Here is a 20964-nt window from a genome sequence, read left to right on the forward strand (position 1 = left end):
TGTGTGTGTGGGTGTGTGGGTGTGTGTGTGCGCGCGCGTGCATGTAAACCTAGATATGTGTGTGCATCTAGATAAAGGGTATATAGGTGCCCATTGTACTTTTCTGAGTTGTTTTTTTTAAAGATTGACACCTGAGCTAACAACTGTTGCCAATCTTCTTTTTTTTTCCTGCTTTTTCTCCCCAAATCCCCCCAGTACATAGTTGTATATTTTAGTTGTGGGTCCTTCTAGTTGTGGTATGTGGGATGCCACCACAGCGTGGCCTGACAAGTGGTGCCATGTCCTTGCCCAGGATCCAAACCAGTGAAACCCTGAGCCACTGAAGAGGAGTGCGTGAACTTAACCACTCAGCCATGGGGCTGGCCCCACATTGCACTTTTCTTGCAGCTTTTCTGTAAATTTCAAATTTATCATAATGGAAGTTGGAGGAGGGGAGAGAAGCAGGTCATGAGGAGACAAGACAATGCAATAGCAAACCTAGAGAAACAACAGACAATAAAAACAGAGCAACAGGGAATCCAGAGAATAGAAAAGGCTATGGAACCCGACTGTCTGGGTTTGAATCCCACTTTATTCATCAGCTGTGTGATCTTGGGCAAGTTATATAACCTCTCTGAATCTGTTTCCTTTTAAAAAATGGAGATAAAAATACTACCTACTTCATAGGGTAACGATGATTAAAGAAGTTGCATATATGAAGTACTTACATCATTAGTGGTACATAGCAATTACTTTATAACTGCAAACTGTTATGGGTTTATTAAGATAGGGGAGACATTAATCTGTTTAGATACTGATAAGAATCCAGAAGAGAGAGGTTGAAGTTAGAAGAAGGGATAATTGATGGTTATAGTTCCTAAGAAGGTAGGAGGGGATGGGATCCAAAGAAGAAACAGAGGCACTGGTCTTGGACTAAAGGAGGAGCATCTCTATTTTAACAGGAGGGAAAGAGAATAGCATGGGTGCAGGTGTAGGTTGGGTGGTGAATTTGCTAGGGAGAAGGTGTTATAGTATAATGATTTCTGTATTCTCCAAGAAACAAAAGGTGAGGTATCTTCTGAGAGTGAGCAGCAAGGCAGGAGATTAGAGATTGAAGAGAGTGGGGAAGACTTGAAATGAACCTTGCAGAAAACAAGAGGGCCAATTGGCCAAAGAAATATAACAAGATGGTCAGCAGTGTTGAGAGCCGAGCTAGTGACCTTAAAACTATAGTCTTACCAGCTTGCCCCTTTGTGTTTCTCAGTTGTGGTGTGCAGCTGCCTGGGTACAGGCATAGAGGATGTTGAGTTCATCCAGGATCGAGGTTTTTCCAGATTGATCTAAGGAAAAGAAAGAGACAAGGGAATTTATGGTATTCGCAAGAGGATTACTGAGAGTATGGACCATGAAGTCTAACCTGGGAGGGAGGGGGCCGGAGAAAGCTACTGATGAGAGAAAGTATAGGGGGCCACAAATGGGAGAAGGGTCCCCTGAGGTCAAGTAATGGTCCTAGTAAGAATTGTTTAACAAGGAAACTAGCCATTTCCTAAATTAGGGAGCAGTGTCCTGTGTAAACAGGATGTTCAATTGGGGCTCTTTCTGTTCTAGTTTTGGCTGAGGCCCTAAACACTGAGAAGATGACAATAGGAGCTATAATGAAGGGCTATATCACCTATGCAGGACTTGCAAAAAGAGGATCAAACTGGTTTTGTGACTCTTGATCCATCACCTACCTGGAGTGTGTACAAGCATTGGGGTTGAAAAATTGAGAAAGAATTGTTGGAGTGCTTTGCCTTTTTTCTTCCCCTCTCTCCTAAGGGAAGAAGGGAGTGGTGCTCCCCGCTGCTTACACCAAGTGAGAGAGGTACTTTAAGGAAACTACTTGAAGAGCTTCACATGCGCCTTCTTGAGTTTGAAGAGTATGAGAACTGGTAAGAGAAGCTCTAATCAAACCAGGTTAGGGGGTGGAGGGTGGGGAGCAAGCTGTATATCCACCAGCAGTGAGGCAACAGTATTTCTCCTGGGCCAGATGTGGGCCTGTGGGAGGAACCAGTCTGGAACTATCTCAAATTCCATGACTGGCTGGAGGGAGTGGCCACGAGATTGCCAGAGGCTGAGAAGGAATTGTAGAAAGCCAGTAGGAGCCACGAGACATTGCCTCCATCATGGGGACTTACTGGAGTTCCAAGGGGAGAATATCTCCTCAAAATTCACAAAAACACCCAGTGAAAGAAAGAATGAGCAATGGGATTCCACTGTTCCAGAGGCTGCCGTGGTGGATTGTGTCTGGGCCAATCAAGTAAAACCTTGACAACCTCCTCTCTCTTCCTGATTCAGTCCTCAAGAATACAGAGGTAGCCGAACTGGGGTTGGGGGGTGGGAAAGAGAGAAGCTGCCATCTGCACTCCTCTCCCTCTCCACAGGCTTTCCAGCCAGAAACAGTAACAAGATTGGGGAGGACAGGAGCTTTAGCTTTGAAAGTGGTTCAAATTTTATTGAACATTTTAATTATTGAACTGAGACTATTATTGTGACTAAGAGTTCCCAGGAGACTTTTTATGACCTAAAAGTAGCCAGAACAGTTAGTAGTTTGCCCTAGAGACAAGGAAACAAAACAAAACAAAAACTAGCTTAGAAAGGGATTTGAAAAGGGTAATTGGCAGAAAAAAAGAACTCGCTGTATAATTCTGCCCTATAGAGTGCAGCTCATTCACTGTAATCGTGGTTACTCCAGGTTAGCGAGATAATGATGACCAGGTTCAGAGTGTGGCTTTGGGAGTGGCTGGTTCTGATGGAGTGGAGTAGAAGGTCATAGAGGGTGAAGAGGTCAAGAAAAGAGAGGTCTGGTGTTGGCCGAGTCGTCTTTATGGAAGATGAAGTCTTCCACGATGCTGGCAAAGGTTGGGGTAGAAAGACTGCAAGCCATGTGCCCAAGGCCAGTGGCTCTCAAACTGTAGAGTGTATCAGAATCAACCTAGAGGCCAGGAGAAGCTACAGAGACAGGCTGGTTGAAGTAGGATAGCACCTGGGCTTCTGTTTATTTTTACCAAGTTCCCAGGTGATCTGGGATGTACAAAAAAGTTTGAGAACCACTGCCTATTATATGGTGGAGAGAAAGAAATGACTGGTCAGTACAAAACAATATCTACTAGAAGAAAGAAAGAGAAAGTAGTTTTGCCAAAGAGCAGGGGCCCCTAGGAAGCAATTTTTTGTTATGTGGGGGTAGGGAAATAGTCTAAAAACAGTAATGGGGACAACTAGCCTCCTAACCCATTATCCATAACTACTACTTTTCCTACCTTCCTTCCTTCCTTCCTTCTTGTGAGAATGAATATTATGGGTTGAATTGTATCTGCTCCAAAAAAGATATGCTGTGGACCTAGTCCCTAGTACCTTAGAATGTAACTTATCTGGAAATAGGGTCACAAAAATTTGGAAGTAGATGTAATTAGTTAAAACGAGGTCATACTGGAGTAGGGTGGGTCTCTAATCCAATACAATTGGTGTCCTTAAAAGAAAATGGCCACTTGCAGACACAGGGAAGGCCATATGATGATGAAGTCAGAGGTGAGAGTTAATGCAGCTGTGAACCAAGGAATGTGCCAAAGGTTGCCCGCGAACCACCAGAAGCTAGAAGGAGGCAAAGAAGGATTCCCCTATGGGTTTCAGAAGAAGCATGGCCCTGCTGACACACTAATTTTGGGCTTCCAACCTCCAGAACTGGGAGACGATACATTTATGTTGTTTTAAGCCGCTCAGTTTGTGGTACTTTGTTATGGCAGCTCTAGGAAATGAATACAATGAGATAACCGATACAATGACACCCTCCTTTTCTGGCGTACTGTAAATCATCTCTCCTACATTCTGCCCATGTTGTGTCTCTGCCCCCTCTCCACTGAATTTATAGCCTCTCTCAGGACTCAGAAAAACCATGTTTAAGTCAATGGATGCCATTAGAACATCAAGAAAAAGTTCACTGCTTCTCGACATGCTTAAGCTGAAACACAATACACTTCATGCGTTCTTGATGAAGTAGTCAGCTCCCATATTGGCTTTTGCACTTATTATTGACGAATGAGTCAGTTCATACAAGACTGGTAGCTTCTTTCAGTAGGTGTATGTTAAAGTTATTTTGAAAAAAGGAAAAGAAGCCTGTAAAGTATACCTGCATGCTACTCTCACAAGAAAGCATTCCCATGAGGAATCTGAAAAGTCTTCATCAAAGTGCTGAGGAAACTTCTTGGCAGTCATACATAATGTGTTCCACTTCCAAAAGTCCTCCCATCTTCTCTGATTTTCATAGTATTCTCTTCTTCCCAATATTGAAAGAAAGTCTCGAGACCACACTAATGACCCCAGGAAAGATTAAGGTCCTGATTTGTTTAGCAAAGGCTACAGAAACCAACCAGAAGATGCTACTCAGAGCAGTAACAGAGACACAGCATATCTTATTCAGCTTTCTCCAACCTCCTGTAGGCCCTACAAGGGTGCACAGCTGCCTTTGACATGTCAGATCAAGACATACCTTGTGGCCTAGAAATGCTACTTCTAGAAAATTACTTACAGAAAAAACCCAAAGGACCAGGTAAAGGATTAAGATGCCGTGTACATTACAGAGAGAGGACGGAGTCCGTGGTTACTAGCTGAGCTGAGTAGTCCAAGACTTCAGTCTGGAAGAGGGGTTATGGGCTAAATCTCCTCTTTTATGTCAGAGCCTTGAACATGGACGACTCCTCCTTGAGGAAGGGGAGATAGAGTACCTTAAAGGGGCATCTAGGCCAGAGATTCTTGTTCCAGCTTTGGCTGCACACACATGGTTCCAAAGCTCTCTCTCAAGTCATAATCCAGCCTTCTGTAAGAGATTTTCACTTTGATGCTCTGAAGCTCACCCTACCTAAAAAGTTAGTTTATCTCAGGCCCATCTTCCTTCCCCAAATCTGTCTCCTCCTCCTGAATTTCCTTTTTATACGCTCTCCCAAACTCCCCCCAAAAGTTTTCTGCTTGTGCACTCTCAAATTTCTCAGCTCCCTCAGGCCCTCCAATCTGTCTTCAGTATCCTTCACATTCCTGAAACCGCCTGGTTAAGGCCTCCAGTAACCCTGGTGGTGTCCAATCTAATAGTCACTCTAATCCCCTCCAGCAGCATTCAAGCTGCACACTTCTTAGCTCACCATTCTCCTCTCTTGGCTCTGGTTACACAGCCTGGTTTCCTTTCTAATTCCTTTCCCTGTTCCTTCTCTATCTCCTCACATTCTCATCTTCTATCTCTAAAATGTGGAGTTCCTCTGACATATCTTTAAATACCATCCATATGTGCTGATAAACCATATATCCAGTAGGCTCCGGACTTGTAAATGTAATGACTAACTTGATGTCTCTCTCAGTGTCTCTCAGGCATAACATAACCCCAACCATACTCTTGATACTCCTTCAAAGCTCCCAGTCCAACCTGTTCTTCGCCAGTCTTCCCAACTCAGAAAATGGTATTCCATTGTATACAGTTGCTCAAGCCAGAAACCTCTCCCTTTTCTTCACTTCCCACATCTAATCCATCTGTAGACCCTATGGTTTCTAACTTCACCATAAATCTCAAATGTATTTCTCTTTATTCCCCTTCCACAATTTTAGTCTAAACCTCCAAACTGATTTCTCTGATACACCTCCTGCCACCCTTACCCCAACCCCAATCTCTTCTCCCACAGCAGTCAGAGAGTAAACTTTTAAGAACTCCTTCCTTTGGCCTATAAGATCATGAATGATTTGGCTTTTGCTAGTCTCTCCAAACTCATCTCATTCCATTCTCTCCTTTGCCCACAGTTTAAACCTGCTGTCCTTTCAGTTCCTGGGACCAGCCCAGCTCTTTCCCCGCCTCAGGGCTTTTGCATAAACGGTTCCCTTTTCCTTGAACGCTCTGCCTACTCCTTTTGTGTGTATCTATGCTTTTTGCCTAACTGCACTTGACATTAGGTAGAGTGACTGACACCTAGTCGGCTCTCAGTAAGTAATTGCTGAATGAGGGCAACAGATGGATCTGACCAGAAAATTCTACCAGCAACCTGTTAGCCAGTGAGGAGGGCAAGGGGAAACCCTTCACTCTGTGCCAGAAAATACCTCTTAGAAAAACAGACTGAAGTTCAACTGATAGCTAACACTGGTGCTCCTTTCTCTTAATGATTCTACAATCTCATTGGAAAGATAATAACCAAAATATTGAAAGAAGAATATTTAGCTAGCATGAGACAATTTAACTGCTTTCAGAAAAAGGTAGAGAATAAATCACAAATAATAACTACTCTTTTAGGCAGCAGCAGTGTAGAGAGATAATTGCCAAATGATTAGTATAGGTTCATGGTTCCCAACATTTTCATCACCAAGGATTTGTTTCATTATGCTTTTCCCACAGGGACCTCATATTTTCAAAAAAGTCTGTATACTAAATAAACTACATTTATCATGCAATAATTTACTTTTCCATTTTTAATCATATGTAATCTCTAATTAGACATATATAACTCCTAATTGGGGCATTTTATCAACATGCTATGAAAAATGCAAGCCAAAAGTAGGGCCAGGTAGCTTTGTTTTAGTATCAATAGAATTTTCACTGCACTTTTTGAAATACTCAAAATATCTAGCAAATTTCAGCCTGGTATTCCTTTCAAAGCTTTAGCCTCTGTATTTTGTAAAGAAAATAATACACACGGTTTATTTCTCTTTTTTCTTCATGAAATTCTCCATTGGCTCTTTGCTGATTAGCAACTATAAGGTGGATTCTTTGGGGGAGACTCTTTCATCCGTGTGGTGTTTTGATAGTAAGGTAATTGGGGGTTGGATAGTCGAGCGGAGCCAAACCGTACAACTGACAGCAGAGCATCGCTCCCCATCATGGCAGGCGCCACCGCAGATCTAACACGCCTCCTCTTTTCTCCAGTGCTGCTGGGGAAAAATATCCATAAAATGAACACTCATTCATATGCTTTAAAAGTGTCTGAAATAAATTAATGATGCTTTTCAAGCTCTCGCTTTGAGAACATTTCCTAAAAACTGACCATTATCAACAAAATCAGTGTTTCTATAGAGGTATCCAAGATATGCAAGCAAATCATGTTACATAAGTTCTAAAGAAGAGGAATGTTAATCATATAGTTATTAAGCAACTTAACACCGGAACTCAAGATATTTCAATTCATAATTTTGCTAACAGGTGCTGAATCTTTTATATTTTTATAGCTTTTGTGTGGGAAGCAAGCTGCCGCTTAGTTGGTGGAAATTTCATCTTACTAGACAAATGCTTGATAGATCAGGATTTTGGGTTCTTAATGCACCCCACGATGGATCCAAATTTTCACATTTTTTCCCGTCAAGATGTTCACAAACATCCCCATCTTAAGACTTTAAAGGACTTCACAAATGGACATTTTTCTTCCCATTTTAGGCACAGACAAAACAGCTGCAGTGACTCTGTGAAGTTATATATAGCCTCTGCCAAGCTGGAATCTGAAGCTGTAGGTTCTTTTTCATTAGGTATATACAAATTTTTTCTTTTATTATGGTAAAATATACATAACATAAAAGATGCCATTTTAACCATATAATTCAGTCTCATTAACTTCGTTGACAATGTTGTGCAACCATTACCACTATTTATTTCCAAAACTTTTCCATCACCCCAAACTCTGTATCACTAGGTATATTTTATGTAACATGTTGAATGACTGTTTATTCATTAAGTAAGTAGTTCATCCACTAAAAAAATACTTATGAAGTACCTTCCATGTGTGTCATCCTGCACTCAGTACTGGAGATGAACAATGTGAACAACGTATGATGAACACAAGTGAACAATGCAGAGAGTGGCCACTTTTCAAATATTTGTGCCTTTCTGTGAATGTCCAAGTGACTGATGAAAATATCAGTAATAATATTAATATTTGCCCTCTGACCTAAGAGCTTTATGAATGTTAATTCATTTACTCCCGACAACAACCCTATGAGGTTAGATAGGTAGAACCTAACTATTATTATTATCCTGATGCTACAGGTGATGAAACTGAGGCAAAGGGAGATTAAGTAACTTGTCCAAGGTCACACGACTACAAGAGTTGGAGCTGGGTTTCCAACCCGGGCTGATAGGTTCAGAGTATGTGCCCTTAAAGCATTATCTGTAACGTTTTTTAAAAAATAAATTTTATTGAGGTATAATTTCCATAAAATAAAATGCACTCAATTTATGATTTAACAAGTTTTAACAAATGAGTACAACCATGGTACAACCAGTCAAGAAATGGCATGTTTTCATCACCCTAAAACGTTCCCTTGTAACCTTTTGCAGCCCATGCTCCCTGACCCACAACCGAGTCTTAGGCAACAACAAGCACACTTTCTGTAACTATGGATTAGCTTTCCTTTCTAGAATTTCACATAAATGGAATTATACACAATGTACTCTTTTACATTTAGTTTCTTTTGCTCAGTGTATTGTTTGAGATCATTGATATTGTTGCATGCAGTAGTATTCCTTTTAATAGCTGAGTAATATGCCGTTGTTGGACATTCCTTAATTTATCAGTTCATCTGTTGATGAACATTTGGGTTGTTTGCACTTTGCCTACTATGAATAAAGCTGCTGCAAACATTCATGTACAGATATATACTGTTACACATTTTCATTTGTCTTGTGTAAACAACTATGAATGGAGTTGGTGGGTTATATGGAAGTGTATGTTTAACTTTTTAAGAAACTGCCCAATTATTTTTCAAAGCAGTTGTAGCATTTTATGTTCCCACCAGCAATATACGACAGCTCTAGTTGCCCCACATCCTTGCCAACAGTTGGTGTTTCAGTCTTTTGGATTTTAGCCTTTCTAATGGATATGTAGTGGTGACTTGCTGGGTTTTACTTTGTACTCCCTTGAAGACTAATGATATGGAGCATATTTTCATGTGTTAACTGGCCGTTCATATATCTTCTGTGAAGTGTCTGTTCAAATCATTTGCCTCTTGTTTTATTGGATTATCTCATTATTGAGTTGTAGGAGTTCTTTATATATTCTGGACACCAGTCTTTTGTCAAATGTGTATTTTGCAATATTTTCTTCCAGTTGGTGACTTGTCTGTTTCTTTGATTTTGTTTTCCTAAGAGTAGATGTTTTTCATTTTGATGAAGTTCAATTTATCATTTATTAATAATTCGCCATTATTTTTAAGAAATCTTTGCCTATCCCAAGGTCACAAAGATTTTCTCCCATGTTTCCTCATCCAGCCTTTTATAATTAAGTTACAGGCTTTTGTAATGACCTTACCCAGTTTGGAGAAGTTCCTTTCTACTCCTGATTTACTGATTTTTGTCATAAATGAAATATTTGTCAAATGCTTTTTCTGTATCTATTGAGGTGATCATATTGTATTTTCCTTTATTCTGTTAATATGGTGAATTAATTACTTTTTGAATTTCAAATCAATCTTATTTTCTTGAGATAAACCTAATTGGGTCATGATATAGTGTCCCTTTAAGTAATGCTGCATTCAATTTGCTAATATTTTGCTAAGGATCTTTGCATCTACATTCATGAGGGATAAATGTCAGTGGTTTTCTTTTCCTATAATGTCTTTAACAGGTAATAAATGATGTAGAATTGATATTATTTTTCCTTAAATGTTTGATGAAATTCACCAGTAAAGCTATCTTGGTCTAGAGTTAGGCCCAAATCAATTTTTTAAGTAGATATTAAGAGTTCAATTTTCTTTGATAGATATGAGGCCAAGCAGGTTTTCTATTTCTTCTTGAATCAATGTTGACTATTTATGTCTTTTAAAGAATTTATTCAAGTTGTCAAATTTGTTGACAATGGTGTTCGTATTACTTTATTATGCTTTTTTTTTTTTTTGCTTGAGGAAGAGTCACCCTGAGCTAACATCTGTGCCAATCTTGCTTTATTTTGTACGTGAGTCACCACCACAGCATGGCTGAGTGGTGTAGCTTTGCGCCCAGGATCCAAACTTGTGAACCTGGGCTGCCAAAGCAGAGCATGCTGAATATAACCACTATGCCATGGGGCCGGCCCCCTTTATTATGCTTTTAATATTTGTGGAATCTGTAGCGCTGTCGCCTCTTTTGTTTCTAATATTGGTGTCTTTCTTCTTGTCTATTGATTTTATTGATATTTTCCAAGAACCAGCTTTTGGTTTCGCTGATTTTCTCTTTTGTCTGTGTACTATTTTATTGACTTCTGCTCTTTTCCTTATTATTTCTTTCCTTCAGCTAAGTTTGATTTAAAGTCTTTCTATAGCTTCTTAAATTGAAAGCATTGGTTGTTGATTTTGTACCTCTTTCTTCTTTTCTAACATAAGCCTTTAAAGGTATAAATCTCCCTCTAAGCACTGCTTTTCTGTATCCCACAGATTTTGATATGTTGTGCTTTCATTTTCATGCTGTTGAAGATGTTTTCTAATGTCCCTGTGTTTCTTCTTTGATGCATAGGTTTAGAAGTGTGTAGTATAATTTCCAAATATTTAGGTATTTTCTATATATCTTTGTTGTTGGTTTCTAATTAATTTCCCCTGTAGTCAGAGAATATCCTCTGAATGATTTCAATTGAGCCTTATTTAATGGCCCAGAATATGGTCTATCTTGATGACTGTTCTGTGTGCACTTGAAAAGAATGCATATTCTGCTCTTATTGGGTGGAATAAGTGTCAATTAGATCAAATTGGTTGTTGTTCAAGTATTCTACGTCCTTACTGGTTTTCTGTTTACTTGTTCAACCGATCATGGAGATATAAGTATTGAAATCTCTGTCTATAATTCTGGATTTGTCTATTATTCCTTGCAGTTCTGTTAGTTTTCACTTCTTGTATTTTGAGGTGCTGTTATTAGGTGTCATCAAGGACATTCCACTCTGGCTGGTCAGAACTCAAATGACTTCCAGGCCTCTGTGAGTGCTGGAAATTGGCCTGGAGCTCCCCAGTTATTGTATAAGCTCTTACAATATGCCAGATACTGTGTTTACTAATCAGTATAGGCTAGGTTATGCTGTGATAAAAAGCAACCCCCAAAGCTCAGTGGCTTATAATTATAACAGTGAAGTTTTCTTTCTTGCTTATGCTGCATGTCCACTGCATGTTGGCTGTGACTCTATCTGTTCTGCATCTTCTTTACTTTGAGATTCAGAGTGATGGAGCAGTTACCGTCTGGAGCACAGCTGGTCATTATGGCAGAGGGAAAAGAAAACATGGCAAACAATGTACTGCCTCTTAAATCTTCTGCCTCAAAGTGTCTATGTCACCTCCATTCCTATTTCATCGGCTAAATCAAGTCTTACGGCCAAGGCTGACATCAGTAGGATTTGGAAGTCTAGTCTTCCCCTAGGAAGGAGCACCAAATATTGGTGAACCATGAAATAGTCTACCACGCTCTGCTAAGCATTCAAGAGCACCTTCTCCTTTAATCTTCATAACAGCCTTCTAGAAATAAGTACTGTTATTGTCTCCATTTTACCGATGAGGAAATTGAGGCTCTGAGAGTAACCTGGCAAAAGTCAAATAATAATCAAATGGCAGGGTCTGGACGCAGCTTGTCTGACCCCAGTGTAATGGTGCTATACTGACATAAGAAGAGAAGAGGAAAAGGAAGGAGTGAGGGGGTTTGGGAAGGAGTGTAGCAGAGAGAAAGGAAATGAAGGGAGACATGAAAAGTAATTGTAAACTACTTCCTATGGAGCTCTGATCTAGTGATCAGAAAGGGATAAGGAGAAGAGAATGGGGAAGGCCAGAGAAAGGAGAAACTCCTCTTACCGCAGTTCTTCCTGGTCCATCTGTCCATCCCTCATCTGTCCGTCTTATACCACACACCCTTATCTCACGAAAGCCCGGCTCCTGCCTCTCCGCATTCCAAAGGCCCTAACCCCCTTATCTACAACAAGGTTCCCCAAAGTCCCAGTGCATTTAATTGATTATCCTGTTTATATGGTGAAAAAAATATGAGTTACCATACAAATTTAGCATTGACCAAAGATATGTCCATCACTTATGCCTGGCATGTTGTACATATCTCAGTACTTGACAATTTTGTACTGTTGTCTCTAGAGACAGGTATGTTAGTGATTTGTGTCTACCCTTTGAACCAAGACCAATATTTTTTTTTAATTTTTTTATTTTTTTCTTTCTTTTTGAGGAAGATTAGCCACGAGCTAACATCTGCTGCCAATCCTCCTCTTTTTGCTGAGGAAGACTGGCCCTGAGCTAACATCCGTGCCCTTCTTCCTCCACTTTATATGTGGGACGCCTACCACAGCATGGCTTGCCAAGCAGTGCCATGTCCGCACCCAGGATCCGAACCGGCGAACCCCGGGCCGCCAAAGCGGAACATGCGCACTTAACCGCTGAGCTACCGGGCCGGCCCCTTGAACCAAAAGCAAGATTCAAAGCTTTCTGAAGCAATTCTTTGACACCTAGAGTGCATATATCTCCTTAACACAACCTTAGAATCACATTAAAAAGAAAAAATAAAATGAAAAATATTAGCATATATTAAAAAGGCTTAAAATCCATACTATATAAAATGCTCATACAAAATTTTGGATCCTTATAAGTAAATGAACTGGGGGAAGAATTGAAGGAAATATTTCCTTCATTCAAGAGGAAATAACTAATAAACAAATACATGGAAAGGCGTTCAATCTCCCTAATGTAAAAGAAATGCAAATTAAAACAACAATGAGGACATTTACGCTAATTAAAGGGGCATACAACTCTTTAAATTTCACTACTTGGTCCTGGGTTTTTTCCTGTGAAATTGTTACAATCTTCAAGTGCTGGTGCTACTCCTTGTTCAGAACCATGTGGTAACAACATATAACAAGCTCATATGGGTTAAAGGTTGTAATATTTAAGCCTGTACTTCCCTGAAGTGGACTCTGAGCTTGTCCCAGCGTTCTAGTGAGAGGACGGCAGTCATGAGATGAGCCTCTGATGGAAGAGGGGGGCCACCGGCAGAGTGCTCAGAGCCCCTTGGCCCAAGGCGGAAGTAAAACCTCACAGACCTGCTTTTGACCTTTTATACTACCTCTTGAATGTATTCCGAAGAAATAAGCCATAAGGAAAAAAAGCTAAACAAACAAAGATCAACTGCAGCATTATTATAGAAAACATTACAATATAAATGCCTGACAGCAGGAGAATAATTAAAAATATGGCATAGTTATTAAAATTTAAATTACAAAGACTACATAGCAACATGGAACATACTTCTGAGATGGTTTTAATTGGAAATGGGAAAATGCACTCACTGCAATTCTCCCAAGGGCTAGAAGGGAGCAGGGTCCACTGGAAAGTACCTCTGCTGAGGTGACAAGACTGTGAGCAAAAATTCTCTTATTTACATTTATTGTGTAATACAGATAGAATATTTATGTAATAAGAATCCTATTTTTAGAGAAAAGGAGAAATAGGACACTATGACTCTCTTCTACTCTGGTTCTCGTTGGTAGCTCCAGGATTTCGTTAAAATGCAAAACTCAAAATCATCCTCATTTTTGGTATATTTTGCTAAATATATTATAAGCTTACTCTGAATATGAATTGGTCCTCCCCATGGGAGGGTTTCTATGTAGATAAATAGCTCTTATATTAATCCAGTTAGCTTGGAGAACTGTCTAGGGGGAATGTACACTAATCATACTGTCTACTTGCTAAGTTCATTCAATTACATGGCATTATGCAGGGTGTGTGTAAAGTCAGAAAGCATGGGAGAAACTTGCATTTTGAAAGCATGGTATTTACATTTTTAAAAATGCTCAACACGTTTTTGTTTTCAACTACATTTCAGGTGAGGAATCTCTCTATTTAAAACAGTGGACTTAATTGTTAATCTGAAAGAAGTACAATAAATACACAATTTCATGTGTTTCCAGATTTTTGAATACTCTTGTAGTATTTCTATTGCACCTTTCAGATTAACAGTTGGACCCACTGCATTACATTTACAGGGGTTTGGATGTTGAAGAAAAACATTTGGCATATTTGGAAATGTAACTAAAATATTGTTTCCAAACAAATTTATCTGACTTTCTGAACACTCTGTGGTGTCTTACCCTTAGCATTGAACCTCCTCAATGGCCAAAACAGAAAAGCCAGACACAGTCTCCTAAACTGAGGGAATGGAGAGTAGAGCAAGAGAGGAGGAGGGGGAGGGGAAGGAGAAGAAAGGGGGGAGGAGGGAGAGGAGAGGGGGGAAAGGGAGGCGGGGGAAGGAGGTGAGGAGGAAGGGACGGGGGAGAAGAGGGCAGAGGGGGAGGAGGAGAGGGGACAGGAGGGGGAGGAGCTGGAAGTTTTTGTGGCATCTTGACTGAGGAAAGTTAGGTTTGAACGGAAGCCTAGAAATGAGTTCTGGGCTCACTGATCTATGGGGATGAGACTGGGGGGAGTGAACAGGGGTGGGGGAAAAAGAGCAAAGTGCCCTCCAACCCTTCTGTGAACAGCTTTCTTAGTATTCACACGCTGAGTTGAGGCCAAGTTGCGAGGTGGATGAAGCTCTGGAGATGCTCCTCTCTTTTCAGTGGCTCTCCTAGCTCTCAGAGATGATGGCGTGGAAAGCACGTGCCTGTGCGTATAGACTGGGGGTGGGAGCAGAGGCAGTGGTGTGAGGAAGGAGAGAAAAATCTCAGAGAAGATAATGAGGCTGTTGAGTGTGGGAGCGCAGAGCAGCAGCTATTCTGGTACAGAGAGAACAGGAAGGCATGTGCGTGAATGTGTGTGTCTCTCTTTTTAGATCCTTTCATTCAGGAGGCATCTCCCTGGAGACTGAGTAGATGGTAGGAGTCCCCTGGGGTGCTGTCAGCTCCACTCGATGAACCTCTGGAGAAAGGCCAAAATACTAGGTAAAGGAAATGCCTCCATCCAGCACCTAGGGAGAGGCAGGACTGGGAGGAGGAGTGGGGAGGTGAGGGACCCCTGACCTGAATACGCTGGAGCAATTTCTAGATGTGGTTCCCTTCCATTCTCTCCTCTCACCGCACTTGCGCCCTGTCAGGAAGGAAGACTGTGCTGTCCTGTGGCCCCTCCAGCCCTAGGACGCCCAGAAGGCTGCTCCCCAAACTGGTGCTCTTACTTTCCTTTCTTCCGGCCAAACCCCAAACCCCAAACCCCAAACCCCCAGCCTCAAAGAAGGGCTGTTCCTCCGACAGTGCTAATGACAAGTCCAGGAGTGTGGTTGGAAGGCCTTTCCCTCCAGGAACCTCAGGGCTCTGTCCCTCTCCTCTTCCACCCTACCCCACCCTCTGTCCGAGCTCCTCCTCAAAGGCTGCCTACCAGGGGGCTATTTCTGCCCAGGAGCCATCCGGGAGGGGAAGTTGGTGTGGTTGAAACGCCACACCACACATTTGCAACAGCCCTCTTGGCTACTCTTTTTCATTGCAAATGTAAAGTAATCCATCTGTGGTGTTGTTTCTGTGGTCCTATTTATATCATTGTTTCTGGGGAAAGTGTGCTCCGTGTGGAAAAAAGCAAAACAAACATTTGGAACACAGACTCTTTAAAGACTGTTGTCTCATAGCCCCTGGAAATGCCACCTATTTACTACAACAAGCGTCTCTTGTGTGCCTCATGCTGGGTGGGGGGAACACTGTCTGTGCTTTCATCACCTGGGCCCTTGCTGCTCGGGCTCCGGGCTGGTGTAGGGTGCCCTTGACAGGATAGCGAACGCCATCAACTCACATAGCGAGAAAGGTAGTATTGCTTTACTTCTCTTCCTCTGATCATACCAGAGGAGGTCTTAGTTTGGAACTAACAGAGCTTTAACACGATTCTAATATTTGCTTATTGCTATTATTATTATTACTACTACTACTGTTTAACAGTTGCAGGCTCAGAGCTTTTGGCTGGTTTGGTTCATAAAGAGGGCAATGTTCAAACTGGTGGCTCTGTGGCCAGATCCAGCCTGCAGATATGATTTGTGCTGTACCGTATTTTTTTTTAGCCAGCATTTAAAAACTCAGGAAATTTTGCCTAGAAATCCAGATTTCTAGCTTCTGTTGAATAACCAGAATATCTGGCAACCCTAGGCCCAAATTTCTTCATGACAGCAGCTGGTTGTCCCCTTTAAAAGGACACATGCTCTCCAGTTTGCCACAGTCTCCACCACTCCTTACTGTGTCATACAGGACCCATATTATTCACTTCCATTACCTTCAAAGCCCCTCTGAGCATTTGAGTCTTGGGCCTATTTTAGGAATTCTATGGTTAGAACAGTAGATCACAGTCAAACCTGAGTTCCAAACTGAGGAATTCAGTCTTCATTCCAGAGGAAATAGAGAGCCATTAATAATTTTTTCGTAGGGTAGCCAAGGCTTAAAGCAACTCTTTCAAAAATGATTGTGACTTTTATTTGAAGCTGGGAATGAGGGGAAGAGACTGGAGGCAGAGGGCTGGTGAAGAGGGGACGTCAAACCTCATTGCCTGGGGAAATGGGAGCTGGGAGCTGGGCTTAGGCTGTGAAATGAGTGAGCCTGGCCTATGTGGCTTCTGGACACTCAGTTAAGAGCAGGGCTGGGAGCCTGGGGCAGTGCAGGGGCAAGCAGGAGCCAAACCTGGACAGGACCTGCATGGTCATCAGTGAGGCGAGGCTAGCTGGCTCGGAGCCTAGAAACTCCTTGAAGCAGAGACAAGGGGAGGGGGTCTTAAATAGAAGGCTACAAACAGGAAGGGAACCATGAAAGAGGTCAAGCTGGTTCTGGCCAGGCAGGCAAAGGCCATACCAGGGTGGTGGCTATGGGAATGGAAAAGCCAGAGAGAGGTCAGAGCTGTTTGGAAGAAAGGTTCGCTAGGATTGGTGACTAATAGGAAAGGGGGTTTGAAGGAGGGATGAAAAAATGACTCTAAGACCAGAAAATAGTGGTGCTATTAACACATACAGAGAAGTGAAGAGGAGGAGGAAATTTCTAAATATCTGAAGTATCAAAGTGCCGTCACGATGCCCAGTAGGCATTGGAAGGACTGGAGTTCGGTAAGGTCTAGGCTGAAAGTAGATGTTAGGGTATCATCTGCACAGAGGTGAGAGATGAAGATGGAGCGAGGACAGAGGGAGGAGAGGAGAGTGAGGAGTGAATCCTGGGGCATATCTGTATTTGGGGAGTCCATGAAAGTATCAGGAGTGGTCTGAGATGGAAAAACACTGAGCTCCGTGCTGTCAAGGGGCAAGGCCATGGTGCTGAGTTAAGTCAAAACCTTCAAAGATCAAAGCAAAAGAGGACCGAGAAACAGAAGCAGAGACAAAGGAGAGTGTTCTCTAGGGAAGATCTCCACATTCATTCCCTCGACAAATATTTATTGAGAACCTGGCCCTCATCCAGGCTTTCAACAAACTGACATGGGCAAAACGGAGACTTTGTCCTCACGGAGCTCACATTCTACTGGAGCAGGAGGAATGTGGGAGCAGTAGAGGGATGGAGGGAGCCAGCAGAGAGGGAGACCTGGCAGGTGCTGTGAGGTGGGGGAGGAACAGAGCTGAGAACACAGGGGAGGAGGAGGGAAGCTGTTACATGAGAGAATAAAACCATCCACACCCAGGCTCTTCAGAAGTTCTGAGGCACAAAGAAGGCAGGTGTTCTGGCCTCCATTTCAACCACTTTTGTTTTTTCTTGCAGATGGATCCCTGTGGAATGACGGTTGTCATTACAGGCAGGTAAATTCGCCAATGCTAAAAGAGGACTCACTTGTGGGGAAATTGTGATTTTGTGTTTCTTGGGTATGACAAGAAAATGTTGACCACTCCAGACCTCAAGTATAGGTCTAGAACAGAGGGCTTCTGACCTCAGGCTAACTAGAGTTTTAAGAATAACACCTCGTGACGTCCCCTCCTTAGCCTGACTCCAGGGTTTCCTGAACTCTGGGGACCAACATGTGGTGGTCCCCTGCAGCCTCTCCTGAGGGCTACCACTCTCATCCTCTCCACACTAGGTAGCGTGGTCCACCCGGCTCTCCAGTCTGCACACCGGCACTAAGTCAATGTTCTCAGAGTACTGCTTGGATCACATCCTTTTAGCCTTTTCTCAAAAACCTTCAGGGTTCCTTCTTACCAAGTTGAAGGAAGTGCCTCTTCAGAATGGCCCCAGCGTGCTTCTGTGTCCTACTGGTCTCCTACTCGTCCGGGATCCAGCCAAAATCCTCTGCTTGCTCTCTCCGAAGGTGCTTTACCTTTCTGCCTCCATGCTTTCGCTCCTGCTCTTCTCCCAATACCCTCCTCATCCTTCTCTGCCTCTAGAAAACCTACTTACCACTCAAGACCCATCTCTAACACTACTTTCTCCATCAAGGCTTTTGAATGTGACCACCCTCCTTAAAATCCTTTCACCATTCATGCTATTTTTGTGGCATCTGCCGGACTCTTTCCATGTTGGGTTATCCGTGTGCCTCTCTTAGTCTCTCCTCCCCCATTAGACTGGTGCTTCAAGGGCAGAAGCTCCCTTTTCCTCTTGTTTGTATCATCTGAGGTCAGTAGCACAAGGCCTTGAACATAACAGGCAGTCAACAAATACTGAGTTGGATTGCTTTTCAGACGAGACAAACAAGGATTCTGAAAGAAATCAGAATGTGGGAAGAGCAACTTCTAAGCAAGTATGCACAAATGTTGGAATGTGCTGCAAGGAAAAGCAGAGGGGCGGCCAATGAGATGGACACAGGCGTGGTCCGCAGCCAATCACATGGGCCTGGCAATGAGGGAGGCACAGGCCTGGAGCCAGGGCTGCAAGGTCACCCTCCCACATGTGGCCCTGCTGTCTGGAACAACCAGCCCAAGGGTACCCTAGACTGCAGAAGTTAGGGTGCCACACTTGAGACAGTTTGCTCTCCTGCTACAGGCTCTTCCAGGAGGCTTGGGGAGGTCCTCTCACTGGTCATTTTTACGTGATGGCTGCATGAACAGAACAGCTGACCTCCTCCTCTCTCTTAATTTGTGTGTCTGTCCTGGCTATAAAGCTTCCATTCATCAGACCAGTTCAGACTCTCTCCTCTTCATTTATTCTGGTTCTCTGTTTACCAACATGAAATTACCCCAAATCTGTGACCTGTGCCTAACCATCAAAATAACTTGGTACCATAGACAACTAATTCCCCAAATAGCCATTTCTGCTGTTGGAGCATGAAAGAACCTCTACCGTTACTTAATTCAGTTGGCCCCCAACTAGGCTACAACGCTGAATCAGCTGCACGGCTTTCCTGGGCCCCACCCTTGGAAATCGCAATTCAGTAGGTCATGGTGGGGCCTGGAATCTGAATTTTAACACATCAGCCAGCTGGTTTTCACCCAGCCTTGGGAATGCTGATGTAATCTCTCCCCTCATCTTATAAATGAGGACCCTGAGGCCAAGCCCTTGGCCACCTGGCCCAAGGTCATGTTGCTCTTGGGAATAACAGCACTTCCTTAACATTTCTCACGGTAGGTACCTTATTTCAGGTGTCACCCCAATAAACCACGAGGCTGCTGTTATTACAGGATCATCCCCAGTTTAAGAGGAAGGAGAGCAGCTGTGGGACAGGCAAGTGACTTAAGGTCTCACTGTCAACAAACAGACCAAACTTGCACCCAGATTTCTTGAGCCCCGGTCCTGCCATCTTTTCACTGAACAATGAGTCCTGAGACCAAGCAGGTGGTGAATAGTGCTGGGTAGGAAGGACGTTTAAGTCAAATTCCATACAGTCTGGCCCCTTCTTTCTTGCTGTCACCTAAAAGAAATGAGTAGTATGCAAAGGCATACATCGACTTACTGCAAGGTTTACAAGCTTTGTAATGGTCAATTTAACCTTTTCAACAGATTTTTAATTATGAAACTGTTCAAGTATACAAAATTAGAAAGAATAAAATTAAAAATCCGTTTTTACTCAAAATCCATATTCAACAATGATCACAATTTTTGCCACATTTGCTCTATCTAGCCCCTTGTATTATTTTTCTTCTTTATTCTTTGATGGAATTCTCAAATTTAAATATTTTTAAAGGAAATCCCAGACATCATGCCATCTTTCCCCTTCGCACTTGAAGAGGCATCTCATCAAAACACTTGAGCTCTGTGTTTGGAGGGGTGTGACTTGCAAGCAGAGCCACCTAGGACCTCTGGGTACAGGAGCACAGACTCCAGAGAGCACAGCAGAGCTGCCGGGGCGCTGGCAAGTCTGTGTCCCACCCGGGCACCAGGTGTGGGTTCTCAATCATCCTGGCTGGCAAACACATTTTGGGCTCCCTCCAAGCCCTCTGACACATTTGGGTGTTGATTTACTCCAGGCTCGGTTTGCCGGTTGCTGCTGAGTGCTGCCTTTCCTGCTTACAGACTGTCAGAAAAGGAAACAGGGAAACAGCCTCCAGACAACAGCTACTCAATTCTCAGTTCGCAGGTAGGAGTGTAACTGATCCCCTCCCCACAATGAGAGAGAGGACATAAAGTCCTGCCCCTGTAAATCTGAGACAGTCACAGAGTGAGGAGGAGCCCGGTGGAATCTCTAGCACACATCAGGCAGGAAAGAGTGATCATTATTTTTAGCAACTACTTGTTAAATACTTCCCTGATCGATGCTGGCGTGCACACCAGCCACACTAAGATGAGAGGTGCTCTGACAACACCTCTGCAGCAGGAGGAGTGTGACAAGAGGGCTCTTCTATAGTCCACTTGGTTGAGGCTGTCGTCCTGTACAAGCCACCAGCTGTTGCCATCGGTACTATGCCTATACAGTCCAAGCCGGAGCCATGACAGGTGGAGCGAAGCATGTCCACCTGCAGCTTTAGTTCTGGCCCGAGCACTGCCTCACCCAAAGCCGTGTGCGAACCTCCCTTAGTCTGCTGGCCGCCGCCCAACATCCCTGGACCCTGACGAGGTATTCTTAGGAAGCTCCAGAATGTTAGTCCACCGAGATTCTTCACTATTCATTCTGCTGACGCATCATCCAGCACAGGCTGGACATGGGAACCACAACTTTGGGTTAAGTTACCCACACTTCTAT

General features: G+C 42.9%; 1 long non-coding RNA gene across 1 annotated transcript; it reads left to right on the forward strand.

The window, feature by feature from the left end:
• Positions 1 to 14753: 14753 nt before the first annotated feature.
• On the forward strand, positions 14754 to 20358 carry LOC124238116 (uncharacterized). Its single transcript, XR_006888245.1, has 3 exons — positions 14754 to 14855; positions 17619 to 17656; positions 20252 to 20358. It is a non-coding gene; the product is annotated as an uncharacterized LOC124238116 (long non-coding RNA).
• The last annotated feature ends 606 nt before the right edge of the window (positions 20359 to 20964 follow it).

This window comes from Equus quagga, chromosome 4 (genome assembly GCF_021613505.1).
Source record: "Equus quagga isolate Etosha38 chromosome 4, UCLA_HA_Equagga_1.0, whole genome shotgun sequence".
Lineage (NCBI taxonomy): Eukaryota > Metazoa > Chordata > Mammalia > Perissodactyla > Equidae > Equus > Equus quagga.